Source organism: Protopterus annectens, chromosome 4.part0, assembly GCF_019279795.1.
Source record: "Protopterus annectens isolate FY-2018-M chromosome 4.part0, PAN1.0, whole genome shotgun sequence".
Classification (NCBI taxonomy): Eukaryota; Metazoa; Chordata; order Ceratodontiformes; family Protopteridae; genus Protopterus; species Protopterus annectens.
This window is the reverse complement of record NC_056733.1, coordinates 1,140,050,613-1,140,064,316: the sequence shown is the minus strand read 5'-3', so window position 1 is coordinate 1,140,064,316 and position 13,704 is coordinate 1,140,050,613.

Below are 13,704 nucleotides of genomic sequence, written 5' to 3'. Positions count from 1 at the left end.
GAAAACATCATCTTGTCAACGTAACATAATCTCTTCTTATAAAAGATGTAGCATGAAGACGTAGGTAAACACACCAACATTGTTTTTCACTACATTCTCTTCAATCAAACCTGTCTTTGCTAGGTAGCTATACTGGGATATTTCACATAAGGATGTGGTTTAACTTTAAGGAAAGGTTTATATATAGCATATAAACTGACCGGCACCATGTTAAATTAAATACATGGCTCAGCAGTCTTATCATAGATATTAATTAGATAGTCACGTATTCATAAGGACAACTATTAGTTTCTACATACATACATACATTCCATATATATTGTATGGTCATTTCAGCTCAGTTGTATGTAATTTAAAATAAGTCATCTAGCAGAAGAGTTATTGTGTTTAAAATGGTTGTGCTTTATGATACAAAGAAAACCTCAGAGTTTAAGTATATATTTCATTTTATCATTCCTATTTTTCAGTTTCCTGCCCTTTTACACAGTGCAGCTTACAAGAGAAAGATATCGTCTTCACATCTCTTCCATTTGATATGTTCATGGTCTCAGGTATATTTTTTTTCTGGAGATTTTGTTTCTTGTCAAAATGTACTATTTGTATAAGCGTTCCAATTAATGTCTTATCTCATTTTTGAAGAGAAATAATTAAATTACATATTTCAAGAATTGTTCTCTTTAAATCAAAAACACAACAAAAACATTTGCTCTCCTTATAAATTCAGTAATCAATGATGTATTCATGAATATAGGAGTCTATGCAAATTGTGAGACCATGCAAAGGTATCTATGCCTAATCAGTCTTGCCATAAATATTTATTAGGTAATTACAAATTCATATGTACAACCAGTAATTACTGTATACATGAATTGATTGATTATGTAGGGACTTTTCAGCTTATCTGTATGCATTTTAAAACATACCATCAAGAACTGTTACAGTGTGTGTGTGTGTGTGTGTGTGTGTGTGTGTGTGTGTCGGCTTTACTTTATTTATGTATATGAAGAACAACTCAAGGGTTTCAGAGTAAACCTGGAGTATATCATTCCTGTTCTTCTATATATGAACTGATTTTGTAGTCTCATTCAAGTAATTTGTATATACTTTAAAACATCATCAAGCAGAACAGTTACTGTGTGTGTGTAATGGTACATGTATTAAATCAAGAACATTTTTCAAAAGTTCATTTAGTTTATCATGACTGTTTTACAATATTTCTTTCTTTCTTTCTTTATTTATTTATTTGACATTTTTAACTGGGATAGTCCATCTGAGCAAAAGCCCTTTTACAGTGGAGGCCCGGGGAGAAAAACTGCGCAGTACAAGCAAGCAAGAGAATTTACAAAATTGAAGATGAATACAGTGAAAAATTTACAATAAAACAGTTAAACAATATAGTAAGAGGCATTATAACACTGAAGAGAAAACATAGCAAAGAAATATACAATAAAACATTTGAATGAATTTACATAATACAGTGGGTTATCTTCAGAGGGTAAATGTACAATACAGAGCAGTTAAGTGAGTTATGGTAGTAGGGAAGGGAGAAAGAGAGAAGATAGTGAAAAACAAGGGTGAGTTCATGTGGGATGATTACAGAGGCAAATCCATATGCTACTAAAGTAACTTTTGAGAGTTTTCTTGAATTTGTGGATGTAGGGAATGTTTCTAAGTTTCAAAATACATTATCTTCATATTTGCTCTTTCTAGATTGCTCATGTTCAGGTACATTTTGTGGAGTTTTTCCTCCTCCGAATGAACTACTTGCATTAAACATTCCAAGTGATTCCCTATTTTCTGAGGAGAAATGATTAAATTACATCTTTCAAGGCCTGCCATGTTTAAGACAGTAACATAGCAAAAACATATCTGTCTCTGATATTCACCAATCAACCATGCACCCCTGAGTATATTCTCCAAGGTATTCATGCAAGCTGTGAGACTATGTAAAGCTATTTTTAATATGTTGCTTGTCCATTTTTATGTGTAAATCAATTAAATATCAAATTATTAGACTAAATTGTAAGATAGTTGTCATCAATTCATTTATAAACCATTTTCAATATCTTGCTATTCAGTATATTCATATATTAGAATGGCTTACCTCTGTATCTGATGACAATATACTGGCAGACAAATATCGTTTGTAAAAAAAAATATTTTTTAACACTCATGGTTTACCTGTTAAACAGTAATTCATTAGATTTCTCACACACACACACACACACACACACACACACACACACACACACACACACACACACACACACACATATATATATATATTTATATATGATTTCTAGTCCTTTAATATTTTATATTGTCTCTTCATTTAATTTACCATCTAACAGTGTATGTCCTTCTTATTTCCCATGTCCATCTTTAAAAGTGTTGGAATGTCAGTGCCTGCTCTTTCTTTTCTTTGATGCCGGTTCAGTCCAGTTCTCTTTATCAAGTGCATTAGGTCACTGTTGCAGTAGCATATAACTATATGGGAAATGTCCTGACATGGCTTGGATGTCCAGTCCATATACAAAAGTTTTTGGTCTCCTTCCTCATGCACTGTATATCCAAGGGAGCATGATTGGGCACCAATATAAAACCAGACTTATTAGCATAAAAATTCAGAACTTTCTTGACATTGCAGATTCAGTTAAATGTTATCTTTGCTACATTCTTAATTGTTTGACTATTGGCTTCCAACTTAATTTTTGGCAAATGAAGAACCACATTGGGGACTTTCCTTCTTTTTGTTAGAAAAGTTGCAGTGTCTTATGTCTAGGAGAAAAAGGAGGTGTCTGTTTGGCAGAGGGATTCCGTATAAAGTTGCTCACATAGCTTGCAATTTTTGCTTGGGGAAAGATCAGAAGGTTATTTCCTGTAGAATTTGTCACTCCTTTACTTCTAAAAAAGTTATGTCCCTGCAGTAACCCTGACTAATCTTCAACCATTCCCTACTTCTATCTTCACACTGCCTCTGGATACACAATCGTACTCTGCGTACCCCTCGGTATGCAGAAACTGGTACTAGTAAGATTAATATAACTTCCAGTATTTATGTAAACTATCAATGAACTTTAATGTATCTCTTATATCTTACAGTAAGAAAACTTATATAATCCTTTAAACTCATCCTTCTTAGTATTGTACTTCTTCTAAACTCCTTTTTTTGTATTTAATTTCTTCCTACTGTATTTGTTATACATCTGTATATTATATTTTGTGCTAGGTTGGACCTTTTCTCCTCGGGCCTCTACTAAAAATGGGAATATATCCAGTTAGACTAGCCCGGTCAACAAATGTAAAATAAATAAAAAAAAATAAAATAAATAAAACTAGTAGGTTACATTCCCTCAGTAATATATCCAAATACAACAGAAACCATCATTCCAGTCCTGGATCCTTTTACAGAAAGACTGTTAAACAATCTCAACAAAAGGTGCTTAGTAACACTTTACAAAATGGTGGCAAGACAAGTCTAAGAAGAAAGGGAGTACGACCCAGAATCAAGAACAAGCCTTGACCTGACTATCTTCTTCTTCAAAACTCCTCCACTCTTCACACTGATCATCACCTAAATCTACCAACCTGTCTTTTTGATTATTTTCTCCTTTAGATTCAGATGGCATCAGCTGCTTGCATGCTGGATATAATGCAGAATGATTACAAATGGCACTGGGACACTATTCCTCTGATGGGAGCTCAGGAAGGACAGAAACCTCCCATGGTGCAGAAGGTCAAAACCTCCCTTGTTCTTGATTTTCAGTATGAATACTGACAAAAATGTAAGGCCCCATGATTCTTCTAGTTTTTCTTGGTCTTAAGCAGGATGTATCAGAAGAGTTAACCCAGTGATAACTGGGTTGCGGTGGCAAAGTACTCTTAGTGATATCACTTTCTGATCCTTCTTTGTTGGTTCTACCTACCAGTGTGAAGTAGAATTAATCAAACATTGGATTGTTCACCCACTAATATTGAATGTGAGCTGCAATTAATCTGTTATGAGGGAGTCCAGTTTTACCCAACTGATGGTGTGTACCAACTACTCTTTTTGGTTGTCTTTCCCTTTGGATTTAGACTTCATCAGATGCTTAGGTGCTGGATATAATAAAGAATAATTAAAAGTGGTACTGGAACTCTTTTCCCCAAGATCAGAAGTTCCCATGCATCCCAAAAATCAAACATTTGTTTCCTCCCATTCCTTCCCACATGTAATCTCTAGAAGTCAAAGAACCTGTTCCAGATACTTTCAAAGGGAAATGGTTTTACTCAAGGATTGTTCCCAAAAAGGAGACCGGTATTAGATCTTTCTTTTTTAAACCTTCACATCAAGGTTACAAAATTTAAGATGCTAACTCTCCAATCTTTATTTCCTCTGATTCTTTATTTATCTTTTATGGTGACTATGAATCTGAAGGAAGCATACCTCCACATTCCCATTCACAGAAAATTTAAAAAATATTTAAGTCTTTTTGTTGCTGGTTCATGTTTTGTTTTATCATTTGGTATTTCTGCAGCTCTGGTGGTATTTACAAAGCGTCTAGCTCCAATAATTGCTTTTTTGCAAACTCCAAGGCATTCATATTATCCCTTATTTAGATGGCTGCTTTATGTTTGCAGATTCTTTTCAAACTTGTCTAGTTTCTCTCTTGTCAGAAACCTATTTCAAAATTTAGGATTCCACCTAAACCTAGAGAAGACATCCCTTAATCCGACTCATAGAATCACTTTTCTATGTTCTCTACTACACACTTCTCTGATTATGGCATATCTCCCGCCAGCAAAACAGCTCCTTATCTTGAGCAGTTTCTACAGTTTAGTCTTCCTTCTATAACTACAGCAAGGGAATTCTTAAGGATTTTTGTATACATGGCCTCCTCAGTCCTAAATGTCCATTTATCTAGATTACATATGAGGAAAATTCAGTGATACCTGAAATGTGTGTGGATTCTGCACCAAAATCCTATTTCCTTCCAGATTCCTGTTCTTCCCTTTATCAGGAAGAATAATATCGGTTGGTGAACCAAATGCCACTGAATCCAGGCTTTCTAATTTCTCCTCCAGCTCCATCCCAGTCTGTAGCCATGGAATCTTTGGACACTGAAACAATGATGGCACTTAGAAATAGTTTGACAACTTTTCATTATTTGTGGACTCCAGGATGTCTTCAAACTGCTACAGTTCACAATAACTGATAACCATAACAATATGCAGAGTACAGATACTAAGGCCTTACTCCCAACAATTCCCTCACCTTCAGTATTCATACTGACAATATAATTAATAAAATGCTTAAACATCTAGAATTTATGGTACAGAACTTCACACATTATCTCACCTGCTGCTTCCATTACCTTTTGCAAAAATATACTTCTTCCAAAAGTGGAATTTGGGTTACTATTACTAGTCCTTTATTCCTTGTACAATACCCACAGGTTCCAGAATACAGAAAACAAAATTTGCAGACTCACATTGCTTGCAAACCCTCTTACTCACTGCTGCAGCCTACTTAAGAAAATCAATTGACTACCTACTACTGAAAGACCAACCTACTTCCTAGAAGCTTCGGTATATCAAGTATTAAATAAACGTAGTGTCCTCTATTGAGTAGAAACATCCCATTCAGAAGGCAGTCATACTCACTAAGAAACAGTGAAGAAAATGCAATCTCCTTGAATGGGCCACCTTTCAAATCAGTTACAGGAGAGTGTGCGTTTCGTAAACTAGACCCTGCCCAATGGAACAAACTCAAACCAGAGATAAAATGGCAAGATTCATTTCAAAGGTTGAACATCTCCACACAGATAAGTGCTTCACAGATAATGGTTAACTAGATCATTCATCCCAGACCTTATTATAAGCCCTACACTGAAGTATGACCAATACTTCAAGCCGATATATATTCTGAAATGTAAACAAATGTGGTGTAAACTCCATTCTCTGTTCCAAACAATAACTTACTATAAATCAAGCTGCACAGCACATAGCTAGACAATCACTTTAACTTAGATTGTACAACTCTGCATGGATGTGATTCCTGTTCTGTTGTTATTCTTTCAGTGTGATTACTTAAACTATATTAAGGCAGTATTGATTAACAGATGCTCTCTCTTCAATTTAATTCATTCAACTTGTTATGCATAAACTATATAATTATATTTACTCAAAATAAATAATATAAATAAGTATATAACTCACTGTCTCATTTGAAATTTCTTTATCCTTGCCTTATGGGCTCAGATCGTGGCTGAAATGGTTCTTTGGTCCGGATAACTCACCTAGTTTACAAACAGCAAATAAATAAATAAATAAATAAAACAATTACCTTGCCTTTAACCACAACAAAGCCAAGCGTCTACTGTTCACCCCAAAGAAAACTAATCCCTTAAATAATTCTGAATTTAACATATATTCCCAAAACAAAACTACCATAGATGTTGTCTCCCATGCAAAACTACTAGGTATTACACTAGATGAAAACCTAACATTCGACTTGCGTGTTCACAACGTCAAAATGACTCTTCAAAAACTGGGTACTCTTTACACACATAAACACTTCCTTAACTGCTCTACAAAACAAACACTAGCATCAACATTTCTTCTACCGTCTCTGCTATATGGTGATCCCTTCCTTACCAATATTCAGTGGTCTTTGAAAACAAAAATTGAGACCTGTTACAATAATATTGCCAAGTCTGCAACTAATGCAAAATACTCCTCCCATCATAGCTCCACCTTGCATACACTGAATTGGCTTGAACTTCCACATTACCTTACATATTTGCAGTTAACTACAGCACACAAAATAATCTATAAACCATCAGAATGCCCATCCCTCACTCCTGTGCTAACTCTTTATCAACCAAATCGACCCCTCATATTTGAAAACCAATGTCTTTTACAGGTACAAAAAACAAAACTTCCAGATGACCAAATGCTTTACTCTTTCTCAATCACCAAACACTGGAATGCACTCCCATCATCTATCAGGACCACTAGCAATGCTTCCTCTTTCAGAGTCTGTATACCAGCTCCTCTCCACTTTATGACACTGGCCATACTCCATCTCTCAACCTCCCAAAACCTGATTCCCCAAACTCAAATCTATGGTTCCTTCTATACAGACTATGTTACCCACTAATATACATGTATCAAGTGAATTATCATAACTGTCATAATGACAAAAACTCTTAAACTGTATCACTAACAATGTACTTATGATCACTCTCTTTCCTCTTTCTTATTATAAACTCTACAGTACACACACACACACACACATATATATATATATATATATATATATATATATATATATATATATATAGCAGTCTATAACTGTCTCTTAGTACACCTAACTCACACACCTTACATATTTAACTGCATTGATTATATCTTTATAGGTTCATAGGTAGGTACTAGGCTACTGGCGCAAGGGGCCTAAGTAAGCCTAGCCAACAAGGTTCCCTGGGTTACGCCACCCAAGAAAGTTAATATAGATTCATAGGTAGGTACTATTGTAAGTAATATTACACTATTTCCACCTACACTTAAATGTGACCTAACACCTGCTTGTTTTCCAGTGAAATGTTCTGAACTGTATCATTGACTACCTTAACTATGGCTGTAACTTTTACCTCTTTGTACATTTTTTCATTGTTATTTTGATTGCATATACAGCTTTATGCTGGAGCTATTCTCCCCAGGCCTCCACTGAAAATGGGCTCACTTTGGCCCAGTGGGCTTTCCTGGTAAACAAATGCAAATAAATACATAAATAAAGGTAATAAAATACATCACAAGTGTGATGTGGTACATAAAGGGGGGGGGGGCAGGTCCTACCTTCTGTGCAGACTAGTCATGTTAGCCTGGCAACTTGCAGCTCAGCACAATATATCACTTAAGATCTTTTACATTCCACTAGATCAAAACCTTGTGGTGAATTCTCTGAGTGGAACCAGGACAGACCCTCATTTATGGAAGTTGTGCCCTGGGATATTGTAGGACATAATTCAACTTTGCGTCATTCCTCAAATAGATTTGTTTGCCTCATTTCACAACAGACAACTCAATATGTTCTGCTGTAGCACATTCCACACAAAGGCCTGGAAGATGGATGCCTTCTTCTTCCTGTGGACAAGATTCCTTCATGCATTTCCTGGGATACCTTTTCCTCAAATAACCAGAGTTCTTTTAAAAATCCAAAAAGACTCTCTAAAGATGATTTTGTGAACTCTGTTTTGACTCAGACAACATCAGTTTTCCATTCTTATAAAAATGGCTAAGAACCATTACCACAATCTTCCCCAAGGAATGGATTTGCTGACACAGGACAAGAGATCACAGGTCCAACCCAACCTACCAAAGCTTCACCTGACTTCCTGCATGATAAATTTCTGAACCCATTAAGGCACCTGTTTTCTGAAGGAATGGAATAGGTATTAAAGGAGGCTACATAACCTACTACTGCAAAGTCTTATGCACCTAAATGGAAGAGATTTTCTATTTGGTGCCAAGAGATGAACCAGGATCCTTACAAGGCAGATGCCCTACTAATTCTAAATTACGTGAGTAAATTGTTCACCTCTCATCTTTCCAATTTTTCTGTTAAAATACCTTTGTCTGCCATTTCTGCATGTTTGTCTTTGGATCCCCCTTCCTACCTTATTTCAGGTAAAACAGTTTCTGAAAGGAATTTTACATGTTCAGCCACCAAGGAAACAGGTGGCTCCTTCTTGAGATCTTAACTACTTTCTAGAAAATCTTACTCTTCCACCTTTTAAACCAGCTCATCAGGCTGATTTTAGGTTCATAACATGGAAAACTGTTCTACACATTGCTCTGATTTCAGTTAGTGAGCTGCAGGCTCTGATGCTTACTTAACGTTTCCTCTTCTTTCATAAGGACAGGATAATTTTAAGAACCAATTATTCATTCATGCCTGATGTAATTTTGGAATTTCCTTTACATCAAATCATTCATCTCCTGTTTTCTTTCCAGAACAATAAAGGGGGGGTGCCTACTCTGGATGTTCACAAACGACTGTGATGCTACATTGATAAAGCAAAAGAATTTAGAGCTTCAGGCCAACACATTTCCTTTGATGCTAAGAAAAATGGGCAATGAGTGTCAAAACAGATCATTTCTAAATTGCTGTCTAATGATATTCATTATTGCTACTCATGCCATGGCCAGTCCCTGCCTCAAAAGACTAAGACTCATTCTACCAGAGCATTGATGACTTCTAGAGCATTTTGGAAAGGAGTGGACTCTAGATCTATTCTAGAGGGGTTACTTGATAATCATCAGTACACACCATTACAAAGCATTGCAATATTTGCTCCTTTTCTAGAGCCAGATAAGAGTTTCCTAGAACTATTCTTCAGGAGATCCTAAACTCTGGCCCTCAATCAGCCTCTTTTGCCATTTAGGCTTTGACAATCATCCTATTTTGTTATATGTTACTGCAACAGTGATCTAATCACGTGGACAGAACAGCTGTGTAAGTAAACTTACAATAACAAAAGATTTTTGACTAGATCACTGTTGCTGTACTGCAACCTTCCCTTTGCCCCCCCCCCTGTTTTTCTTCTTTCTGATATATATTTTTATATTTCTTATTGTATATTCCTTGCCTCTGGATATTTACTTTTTTTTTTTTTTTTTTTGGTGAGGGTGGTGATCCCCTTTTTTTCCTCTTTTTACCTAGCATATATGTTCACCTCTTAGCTTGGGCCTCCCTTAGTTGAGGCAGCTCAGAATTTTTGTGCCTGTATATTTAATTTTATACTGGAGCACTGTCACACTCCCTTGGACATACTGTGCATGAAGGAGGCAAAAAGCTTTTGTGTATGGGCTGGCTATCCAGTCTTGGCTACACTAACAGTGACTTTGTTTTATCAGGGAAAATGTTTCCTTTTACAACTTTCCTGTTTTGCCAGTTATTTCCTACCAGGCCTTCCTGGGAATCCAGCACCACAGCAGACTGATAAAATCCCTGAACCACTCATCTTTTTCCTTGAATCCCACTGGTGTAGTCCTATTAGCCACCATGGATTAGGGGTTAGACTCGTCCTCTGCAACTGTTGGTGTGCTGTTGCCTAGTAGGGGAGAGCCATTCTTGTTGGTCCTAGAAGAAGGGACAGGGGGAACATCTCTGTTTAGTCAGAAGCTGTGCCCATCCCTGCTGAGGTTATTGCTGGATTCTGGCATCTGTTTCTTCAGAAATTCCTATCAAAGGAAAACAAAAACAAATTAAAGATATGTTTTTGCCTGTCTCATTACAGTAATTTATTGGGCTTGATTGAAGGTTTAGTGCAGGCTCTTGACCCTTCTGTTTGGATTTTTCTGGTAAAGAAAAAAGGGATTCTTCATTTTCTGAAGACACTGAACCGCAAAATTACTTTGAAAGGACAGATTATATTATAACTTCACAAACTTCTGGATCACATTCTGAGGAGAGTATGACTTTGTCCAGTTCCTTTTAAGGATTCTCTTTCTCTGGGACTATTTCCAGAATGACTTAGTTGTTATTTTAGTAGGAAAACTGTGTTGTTTTGCAGTTCCAAAGAATATATATATATATATATATATATATATATATATATATATATATATATATATATATATATATATATATATATATATATATATATATTTATTTATTTTTACAACTGGAATTTCCAGAACCTTTTCCTGTTCCTCTTTTCTGTCTTCTCTGAAGAATGTTTTGGTCTCAGCCTGTTAGTTCCCTGACAGTCAGCCTGCTATCCCTAAAAAGCAGTTAGATTATATAAAGTTCATAAACCATTTCAGTTTTTACATAGTCTTCCCATTACTGACCAAGCAGCTATTGCTTTTGCAGACCCAACTGTTGCTAAAGTTGAGGTTAATACTAATCTATCTCCTTTAGACAAGGATGGGAAAGATTTTGAGAAGTTTGGGGAAAAGTTATGTTCTTGTGCAACACTTGCTTTTAAAATTGATGCCTGTCAGTTTCATATGCTGAAGTCTGCGCTTGCCACATGTGAGAATATGAGGAATATTTTGACATCTGTTGTCTCTTGTGAGGAGAAATCTGCTTTGTGCAACTTATTTTCTTCTTTTTTTCAAGAGTTTATCCATTGTTTGAAATGTGCACAAGTGTACTGATGCCACTTCCAGGGCTGCTGCAACTGGATGTGTTATGAGAAAGGGCAATAATTGAGAACACTGGACTGCACGTAAGGCCAAGCAGCTTTCCTTTTTTATTGTTTTCACTGAATAGTTGTTAAATTTCCAAGCATTTGTTCCAAGTGTTATACGGGTGCTTTTCCGTGCAGATCTGAGTACCAGTTCCTTGGCTAAATAAGATAGAAATTTAATAATTATGAATTTTGGTCTTTTATTTCCTTTATTTGTAGAGATTGCTCTTACAGCTCAGTGGGCCTTCTCAGTGCCACAAGACAGGCTTTCAGTCACTTTTAGCATTTTTTTGAATCCACGTAGTCAGAAAGCTTACCATATTATTTCCTTCAGCTTTCTCTGGTACTCCAAATACTCTGATCTAATTTCTTCTTAATCTGTTTTATAAGTTGTCCGTCTTCTTCATTATCTCTGTATTTTAACAGAAATTTGGTATGGTGTTCCTCTTCTTTAATTCGTCCATCTAATTCATATAAACCATTTTCTATTTATTTTATGTGTGTCATGTTGATACATTACATTGCTTAATATTTAATTTTGTTTTATAAAATGTTGCTGTAAATTGTTAATTTTGTTCTCCAATAATTCTGCTATATTGTTAGTTCTTGTATTAATGTAACTGGTTGATGCATATCATTTCTTAATGCAAATTCTCCTTGAGACAGTTTTCTTGAATTCATTCTGTTATGGAGTTTTCTCGGTTTCTACACAAACTCAGAAGAATGTAGATCTTTTAAATTTTCTTCACTGAAAAAAAAAAACTAGCACATGGTCTACATCGCAAGATATTCAGAAAGAGAGAGACTAAACAGCTTAATATATAAAATCTTGAGGCAATAAGGTTCAATATTCAAGATTCAATGCATATAAATCAAATTCAGAGCATCCCCAGAGACTTTCCAGAAGTTTTGTACCAAATTAGTAGTGGATTGTAGGCACTCTTATCAAACTATTTTTCAGCACAAGTTTTAAAGGACCCCAGTGTACCTATTTTCCTTAAACGTATGATTCCACAGCCTCCCTGTTCAGCTTTGAAAATCTTTTCACCTAAATAGAGTCTTGATGATTGAAACAGTGACATGCTCCTGGTTGCTTCTAGTGAACTGGGAGTGATTTGAAAATTTTATACCTATGGTAGCTATCATACCTACACAGTCACATTTATGTATTAAAATTAGAGTCCCCTTAACAAACCTATAACTAATAGAAAAAAAAAAAGATGTAACCACCTGAGCTTCAATTTATAATTCAAGAATATAACTTCAAAAATATGTTTAGTAAAGAATTTCTGAACTCTTTCTGGTCTTTTAATTTATCATTCACTCCGGAGCAGCTCAGAAAATGCTGACTGCTTACTTCCACCATAGGAACAACAGTATAACTTGGGCTCTCAGATAATTAATTTGTAATACCATACAGAAAACAAATAGGTTCATAGCTGTTTACTAGGCTAACAACCACAAGGGCCTTTTTAAGTCTAGCCATGCATCGCAAATCTCTGGCAAGTTCTGATACCCTTGATAAGTGTAAGCATGGGCCTGGGAGATGAACTATTTACAGGTTACCTGTGTCCATTAGAGACATAGGTGCCAAACCAGGGATGAATTTCCAGTTTCTCATCCAATTGTCCAATTTGCACTTAAATTGGGTTAGGGAGGAACTCTGCTTCACACGGATGGGGAGCCTGTTCCATAGACGGGGTAGTCTCTGGAATACATACCTATCTCTCCAGCAGGTCCTATTTATATCACAGGCAAAGTTTAAGTCTTTACAACAGGTAATTCTGGTGCTGTTTGTTTTGTGGATATGCAGGAATTCTATCAGAGCGGGGTCTGACAAGGCCCTGTATGCTAGGCATAGATCTCCATTCAAAAGCCTGTAGGAGACAGAATATAGGGATAGGGCCTTCCGGTGGTCTGCATAGGACATATTACTTATGCCCTGTATTTTTTAGTGAGCAACCTCTGTGGACATTCCAATTGATGGATACGCCTGGTTAGGTATACACCAAAGCAGTTATTGTACTCAATTATAGGTCTGATGAATACCAAATACAGTGGAACAATGTCTTCCTTGTACTTAGATGCCATACCTTTGTTTATAAGTTGTGCAACATAGAATAATTTCCTCACCACTGTAGACATCTGATAATCAAATGTTAGATTACTATCTATGTGTTTCCCTAAGTCCCTGACTACTGGGTCAACTCTAAGGGGTGTGTTGTCAATATGACAGTTACCAGGGATGGAGAACTTCCCAGAGGATACTATTATGAATTTCTTGGCATTAAGTTTTAGTCCATGGCACTGACACCAGTTGTTTGTTTGTGTCACCCCCTCTTAGAGAACATTTGTGTCAGTGTGAGATTCAATGAAAGCTCCTAATTTGCAATCATCTGCAAATTTTATCAAACAGAGACCAGTGACATTGGCCTTGACTTCTGAGAAGTAAATGCCAAAAAGGAATGGTTCAAGGAATGATCCCTGAGGGATTCCACTTGTGACTGGCCTCTTTGTAGAGGTG